We start from the raw sequence: 8,903 nt of genomic DNA on the forward strand, positions 1-8,903 counted from the left end.
TAAACAAATTCAAACTTATTTTTTTCTGTATCGGGATACTTCCGCCTGCTGATCTTACGGTAAAGGATCTGTCGACTGGTTTGCCTTGCTTGACGACCGCTTGCTTAATGAAGTTTTTATTGGCACCAGTGTCGAAAGAAAATCTAAGGTGCGGCCGTCAGGGAGTACGTACTCTAAGTAAGGTACGCTAGATGGCCGTTGGATGAAAAAATCTCCTCCTGTGCCTCCTGTTTGCAAGTAGTTAGTCACTTCGTCATTGTTATCGTCCGTCTCTATGTTGAACAGCTTTTGCTGTTTTCGCGGAAGATTATCTGATCTTGCACCTCGTTTAAAGGGATTCGGTCTATTCATGTAGTTCACTTTGCGCGATTGGACCGACTGGTCCACGTCCATCTTCTCGACGGGTGGCTGAGAGGTTGACGGAGGATCTCGCCTAGGAGTAATGTGTCCAACTCGTTTTTCAAAGGGATATCGTCGCTCTTGGGGACGCCATGTTGTCCTTGGTTTAAGTGGAGGCGCCTTGTTACCATCCAAACCATGCATGCGATCTGGCATGGTATTCATCGGTGCGACAATACGGTTATTAAACCGTGCAGTGTGTACCGTGTAGTTCCTCAAATTTGTATTCTGTATCTCGAGGCACCTTGAGTATGCCTCAGGTAGATTCTTAGGACGCTGAACCAGGAGCATCTTTGAAAGATCCCCATTCAATCCACGGATGAACACATCAAGCGCACGATTTCTGTACGTATCTATTAGTACCTGCACTGTCTCCTGAGAGCATTTCTCAGTTTTGAGTTTATTTATAATTAAAGCAAATTGGTGATTCACGGCTCCATAGAAATCATCGAACCGCGAATCCTTTTGGGAGAGTTGGTGGAGTTGGTACTCCAAGGTGCGTATGTCGCGTTTGTCGGCGTAATGGAGTGATAGACACTCCTTCATGGCAGTCCAGTCAGTGTCAAAAATGCTATAGGATATGAGGGCAGTATCGGCGGGTCCTCGTATCTTTTGTCGAATGTGCTGTAAAATCGCACGATAGATTGGCTTACCCTTTACCAGCTCGAAATCACTAAGGATGCTCTAGACAGCATGCACCCATGACACAAACATAGTTGGATTACTGTTGAACACCTGTAGCTCCTTCACAGAGTGTGGAAGTCTCGAGATATCTCTAAGTTCCGCCTCCGTTGCTGGAGCTCGGGGCGGAACTTGTACTTCTGCTTCCACTCCATTTAGCTGCGGAGTAGCAGCTTCTATCAAAGCGATCCTATTTTGAAGTGTGTCCAAGCTTGATACACGCCTCTCTATCCCATTCAGCTGGTCCATAAGTGCGTTAACTGCACCAGTCAATCTCGTTACGTTGTCCTGAAGCGAATCCATCCTGGAAATAAACAAGGAAAATATGCAGACGAAAAGTGGTTATTTTTACTCACAACACTGCAAGGATCATTTATTTGTCACTTGATTATTTTTTGATTAGTTTCACTTAAGCACTTTAATAGCTTTTTGATATTTTGTTTACTGGCTTCTTTTTAGATAGCCTTTTAGCTAATTTTTATTTTTCACTTTTATTTGGTATAACTTCTTTCCACTTTTCACAATCACTTAATCACTGATTTGATTATCCCGATTTTATTTTACTACTAACACTACTGGTCCCTGCTCGGGCGCCAGTTAAGGACTGAAGGTCCTGAACAACAAAAAAATTAAAGGGCCCTGGAATTAAAAGAGGTAAATTAAACGTTATAATAAAAGTACTTTATTGAGATAAATAAATAAGCCTAATTGACTATAGTAACACCCCGATGCAACTGCCGCTGCTCCGAGTTCTGCCGCCCTTTATAGCCTATTCCGCTGCCGTTGTTCTATAGCCAGACATAGGCGACGTCAGTGAGCCGCCTTGGCCTTGAATTCCCACAGGTAACTTGGAATATGCAACACACTGATTTCACAACCGTGTGAAATGAAATTATGCTGACACCGCTGCAATGCCTAATGCATTGGCTCCGTTATACTAATGGTTGCGTAAGCATTGTAAGCAGAGGTACTAACTGTGGCCGACGGTTCCCATAGGTGTCTGATAACGTTGTGCAATATTGCTATTGCATGATATCATGAAATGCACTTGGCCTTGACAAAGGTGTAGGATGTCAATTATGTTGTGAACCACAATTATGCTGACATGGCGCACGTGTATTGCTGGACTGTGGGAATGCAACATGTTGGGTGACGGCGGATGTGTTAACTTGCATATAGTGGTCCACAAAATAAAAGAATTGCGATATTTTGACCGATTTTGTCATTTTTATTTAATGTTTATTATTTTTTTTTATAAAAGTGTAGCTGGTATACAACAAACACCATATAAATTCAGATTTCAAACTTTAAAATCAAAATTAGAAAAATTCTGCTTATTTTCACCAAAATTTCGAACTTTTTAATCAGAATTTGNTATTTAATGTTTATTATTTTTTTTTATAAAAGTGTAGCTGGTATACAACAAACACCATATAAATTCAGATTTCAAACTTTAAAATCAAAATTAGAAAAATTCTGTTTATTTTCACCAAAATTTCAAACTTTTTAATCAGAATTTGGGTATGCAGTTTTGTAGACTATTTCATTCTAGTATAATGAAGTGCAAGTTTCAAGCTGCTATAAAATGCCGTTAATTTTTGGCAATCTTTTTTGTAAGCAGTCTGCAAATGTTTTTTAAAGTTGGCTGTCGCTTCACCTGAACATTTGAAAAAAAATTCCAAAGAATCGGCAAGGAATCGGCGAAAAAAGGCCGATGCCGATGCTCAATTTTGTGCCGATACTAGCCGATGCCGATTAATCGGTCGGACTCTAAACCCCAGTCCACCTGAGCAGTCCCACACAAACACCACAGCACAACAACATAACACAATAGACCACACCACAACGGATACAGACCACAGAACACACACAACCACACCACCACCCACACGCCGCCGCCAACAACTCCTGGTTCCTCCTACAATCTGTACGGTATGTCAGACCAGGATATTCCGTAATGTGACATCAGTCAAGTGCAACACCTGCCTTCGCTGGTGCCACTTTAGGGCATGCTCAGGTCTGCGCACCACGCGTGATTGGACGAGGAACTTCGAGGGCCCGTGTTGCGTTGATTGGTCGCAGACCTCAACTGCCACCACAAGGCGGCAACCACCTCAGCAGCGCACACAGCCAACTGCGGCACCGTCTCCCGAACCACATGAAGCTCCTTCAATTTAACTATAACGTGCTTCAGAGCAAGATCGAGGAGATAACCGTCTTCATGGGAAGGTATGGCATATTGATAGCTGCGGTCCAAGAGACGAAGTTGCACAGCAATTCAACACTGTTGAATTGTGCCGGGTACAACGTGCACCGTCGAGATCGCGAGCGGGATAATGGTGGCGGCTTAGCGTTCATTACGCTCCGCACCTTGCAGTATCGTCTTATCGAAGCAGACATCGACCGCAGGGATACCACCCTAGAATGTCAGGGCATTGCTATCCGGTCAGGCGATGTTGAGCTCGAAATATTTAACGTTTATATACCCCCTGTCACCTGCTGTCCGGCAGGATATCACCCTGACATATGTGCGCTCCTCAGAGGTGAAAACCGTATGGTAGTAGGCGACTTTAATGCGCACCACGATCTTGGGCACTCAGGCCTGTCAAACGATCGTAGGGGAACTGACTTGGCTGAGCAGATAGACGATTCGACATTCTACACAATGAACGACGACGCACCCACCAGGATTATGGGCAGCTGTTGCAGCTCGCCAGACATAACAATAGTCAGCGCTGGTCTGATAAACTGTATATCATGGCGACCTATGCTGACTTTGGCATCAGACCACCTGCCCATAGTCATCTCAATCGATAAACCAACCGACTTTGCTTCCGCGGAGCACCGAACATACATCAACTTTTCTAAAGCTGATTGGAAAGGCTTCGCGGAATTTACTGAAAACACCTTCGCTGCTCTCCCACACCAACGGACGTCCACCTTGGTGAACGTACGTTCCGCAGGGCTGTCACCGGTGCTGCAGCTCGCTTCATACCGGCAGGATGTATCACCGACCCACGCCCAAATTTCCCTGCTGAAGCGGCTGTTCTAGCCGATGAGCGTGACAGCCTTCGTCAGGCCGATCCCGGAGATCCCCGTATCAGGGATCTTAACGCGGAGATTCGGCAACTAGTAAACGTACATAAGCGGAAGAAGTGCGAAGAGCATCTGAAGACCTGCAACTTCACCTCTGGTGTGAGTAAGCTTTGGTCAACCGTGAGGTCACTGTCCAATCCGACGAAGCACGACGACAGAGTCGAAATTTCTTTCGGCAACCATGCTTCGTCGGACCCGGAGCGATGCGCGAGCTATTTTAGCCTGCGGTTCATACTGCATCCTCCGGTGGACAAAGCCAAGCGTCGAGCGACCAGAAGGCTGCACAAACTGCCAACAACCTGTGCACCCCTTGCTTTCACTTGCGGTGAAGTTCAGGTGGCCATCGGGAAGACAAAAGCCTCCAAAGCCATGGGTCCCGACGGAATATGCATGCTGATGCTGAAAAATTTGGGTCCTGCGGGGGTACATCTTCCTCCACCAGGAAGACGGAAAGGTTGTCCGTGGCCAGCCTCGAGTGCTGGAGGTTAATCTGGACAACCTTTAGACCCATTATCAATTTGGGTCAGCAGTTGGGTCAGCGAGCAGCATGCCTTCCAGCAGCTTATTTGCGTTGTCGGCCACGTCAGGCTCTTCTTCTTCAGCACTGTTCGCCCGGAAAAGTTTAACTTTGGCTCGCCGGATACCAAAGCGAAGGAGACAGTCGGCCTTTTCCAAAGGCTCAATACTTTCCTCACCAATGAGGAGTAAGAAGGACATGCTGGTTTTTTGTGACTCCTCAGCCTTANGCCTTGAGGATCACCCAGTCGTCCATCGGGATTTCACGGTTGTGTGTACGCAGATATTTTAGCAGCGCCGCGCTATCCATCTCTACACGTGGGAGCCAAATGCGAGCTCTCGGCCTCCTGGGGATGTCACTGGCAGGGATGAGCTTGAGCCTCAAACCCTCCCAAGCATCACTGATGCTCGCCAAGCTCATCTCCAGGAAAACCTTTGAGAGTTGGTAATCACATTTGACCACCCTGTAACCGCGCACTACCCCCGCAGAGTCGAAACTGGGGAGAAGGCCATCCGGCTGTGCCATGACCTGGTCAATGACCATTTGAGAGAGCCGCGCCTCAATCTCCCCCCACTTATGCACCGGCTTCGCCTTGTTTGAAATCGCATCTACAAGTGCCACCTGCAGGCTATCTCTTACCACCTCGCTAAAGCAGCCGCACTTGCCTGGTCAGCAGAAAACCTCCCCTGTTTTGAGGCTATTTCGACCTCATCTTGGGACCTATTCCCCTTTCCCGCATCCTTGTGTTCGGTGGCCTTGTACAGCCGGTACTCATCCACCACCGCCTGAAAACGGATTTTGTCTTCGGCGTCCTTCGGGTGCACGATCCCTTTGGTGTCATTCCGCTCTATCCTACCGAGGATAGATAGAGCCCGCCGGTATCGCTTTTCCCGAATTGCCTTCGACGTCAAGGGTTTGATATTTGGCTTAGTTTAGTCCTTTTATTAAAACAAGAAAAAGGAAAGGTGTGTAAAAAAAATAAACCTAATGAATGAGTAGTAAAATTGTAGTTAAAAAAACAACAGCACGCTTTTATTACAATAAGAACTAAAAAGAAAAAAATATTTATTGATTAAAAGATTCGTTAAAGAAGGATATGAACTTGATGCTTTAACCTTTTACAACTACAGTAAAAACCCGTTTGAGTACCTCACGAGAAATGTCAGCTTTAGTACCTCTTAACCTCTTTAGAACCCGCTTAAGTACCTCGATGCGGGTACTTAAGCGAACATAATTTGTGACGTAGTTACATCTTCTTGTTAACTTACATATATAAGTCCTTGAATGAAACATGAACATTTAATCAAGTATACGTAATTTAAAACCGAGATCGTAGCATTATTTAAACACGTAAACACATAAAAAACAGATAAAGCAATGTTATGTCATTTTCACAAAAATTAAATTAAAAAGCCATTGATTTTACATATTTATACATACATATATACAGAGCATATCACTTTGGACCAAATTCAAAATGATATTGTTTGCCACTTATGTTTATTTTTTAATTTTTAAAATTTTTTAATTAAAAAAAATTCATTCCCTTACAAATACTTAAACTTAAAAATAAGCTTAAAATTTTGCTGAACACTGAAAAAAATTCATCTAAATTTTAAACATGTTTTTCAGAAGTGTTAAAATTTTTTATGAGTATACAGTTTTATAGCCCATTCAATTTTAGTGTAACAATGCGCAAGTTTCAAGTAGCTAAAATTACCGTTGATTTTTTAGATTTTTTTCCGCTGCCACTGAATTTCAAAATATGTAAATGTTTGAAGAAATTTAGAAAAAGCACTTGAAAAAAAACCACGGGAAAATTATAAGTAAAATGGTAAATGGGGTACGAAAAATGTAGGTACTTAGGGGGGTTGGGTACATAAGCGGGGAGGTACTTAAAAGATGCATTTTCTTCAGAATACATTAAAAAATTCACGGTGCCTAAAAATGTTGGGAGCTTAAGCGGGGGTACTTAAGCTGGTTTCACTGTAGCTTAATATAGAATTAAAGTAATTGGCACATAGTCATAGTCCAAATAAAGTCCACTGTAAAGTTAGTTGCAGTTATTTTTTTAAGGCATCCCATTGGAAACATACAGCACCCATTGATAGGGGTCTTCGGGTGTACGAATTTATTGTAAGGAGTTGAAGGCTTGCTCTAGCTGCTAGTCTTTTAAAATTTCCTCCAATCACGTCGCAAGCAGATTTCTCATCTGAACTTGCAACAAAGTTCAACTCTGTCATTTCCTTGAAGAGATTTTCATTATTTTAGACCGTTAGTAAAGTTAATATGATTTATTCATATTGTGTTTTTTTAAACACCTTTTCTCTTTCAAAAATATACAATTTCATAAAAATTTTATATTTATTTATCATATTGCTCCAGCGTTAGACGATATAAGTCCATACACCTAAGTAGCCCATTACGCCCATTTGGGTACTTAAAGTTGACATTATAGACAATGTTTTTATGTAAAAATAAAAAATTTTTAAAATGCTATAATCAAAAAAAAATACCAAAAAGAAAAATGTTTACTTATTTTATTTGTTTTTTATACGTTGCACATTAATGCTAAAAATGTATAATTAAAGCCCATAATAAGACGGAAGAAATACATTCTTTTNTGAATGAAACATGAACATTTAATCAAGTATACGTAATTTAAAACCGAGATCGTAGCATTATTTAAACACGTAAACACATAAAAAACAGATAAAGCAATGTTATGTCATTTTCACAAAAATTAAATTAAAAAGCCATTGATTTTACATATTTATACATACATATATACAGAGCATATCACTTTGGACCAAATTCAAAATGATATTGTTTGCCACTTATGTTTATTTTTTAATTTTTAAAATTTTTTAATTAAAAAAAATTCATTCCCTTACAAATACTTAAACTTAAAAATAAGCTTAAAATTTTGCTGAACACTGAAAAAAATTCATCTAAATTTTAAACATGTTTTTCAGAAGTGTTAAAATTTTTTATGAGTATACAGTTTTATAGCCCATTCAATTTTAGTGTAACAATGCGCAAGTTTCAAGTAGCTAAAATTACCGTTGATTTTTTAGATTTTTTTCCGCTGCCACTGAATTTCAAAATATGTAAATGTTTGAAGAAATTTAGAAAAAGCACTTGAAAAAAAACCACGGGAAAATTATAAGTAAAATGGTAAATGGGGTACGAAAAATGTAGGTACTTAGGGGGGTTGGGTACATAAGCGGGGAGGTACTTAAAAGATGCATTTTCTTCAGAATACATTAAAAAATTCACGGTGCCTAAAAATGTTGGGAGCTTAAGCGGGGGTACTTAAGCTGGTTTCACTGTAGCTTAATATAGAATTAAAGTAATTGGCACATAGTCATAGTCCAAATAAAGTCCACTGTAAAGTTAGTTGCAGTTATTTTTTTAAGGCATCCCATTGGAAACATACAGCACCCATTGATAGGGGTCTTCGGGTGTACGAATTTATTGTAAGGAGTTGAAGGCTTGCTCTAGCTGCTAGTCTTTTAAAATTTCCTCCAATCACGTCGCAAGCAGATTTCTCATCTGAACTTGCAACAAAGTTCAACTCTGTCATTTCCTTGAAGAGATTTTCATTATTTTAGACCGTTAGTAAAGTTAATATGATTTATTCATATTGTGTTTTTTTAAACACCTTTTCTCTTTCAAAAATATACAATTTCATAAAAATTTTATATTTATTTATCATATTGCTCCAGCGTTAGACGATATAAGTCCATACACCTAAGTAGCCCATTACGCCCATTTGGGTACTTAAAGTTGACATTATAGACAATGTTTTTATGTAAAAATAAAAAATTTTTAAAATGCTATAATCAAAAAAAAATACCAAAAAGAAAAATGTTTACTTATTTTATTTGTTTTTTATACGTTGCACATTAATGCTAAAAATGTATAATTAAAGCCCATAATAAGACGGAAGAAATACATTCTTTTCATTAAGTTTCGTTAAAAGGTTTCCAAGATACAGCACTTTAAGGAAAGGTATGTATTACGTTTTCTTAAATTTTAGGTCCCATGTAAATATGCAACCCTAAGTCATATCGGCAAAATATGCTGCACGTATATTTATGCCATCTAGACCTTCAATCTCTTCAACTTTAATCCAAATCCTTAGAGGTCGCGCACAGAGGTGGCCGCGGTGACAGGAAAAGCTTCTAAAGTGAGCAGAGGCGCCCCG

This window comes from Rhagoletis zephyria, unplaced genomic scaffold (assembly GCF_001687245.7).
Source record: "Rhagoletis zephyria isolate East Lansing unplaced genomic scaffold, Rhagoletis_zephyria_1.1 Rzeph_scaffold_00340, whole genome shotgun sequence".
Classification (NCBI taxonomy): Eukaryota; Metazoa; Arthropoda; class Insecta; order Diptera; family Tephritidae; genus Rhagoletis; species Rhagoletis zephyria.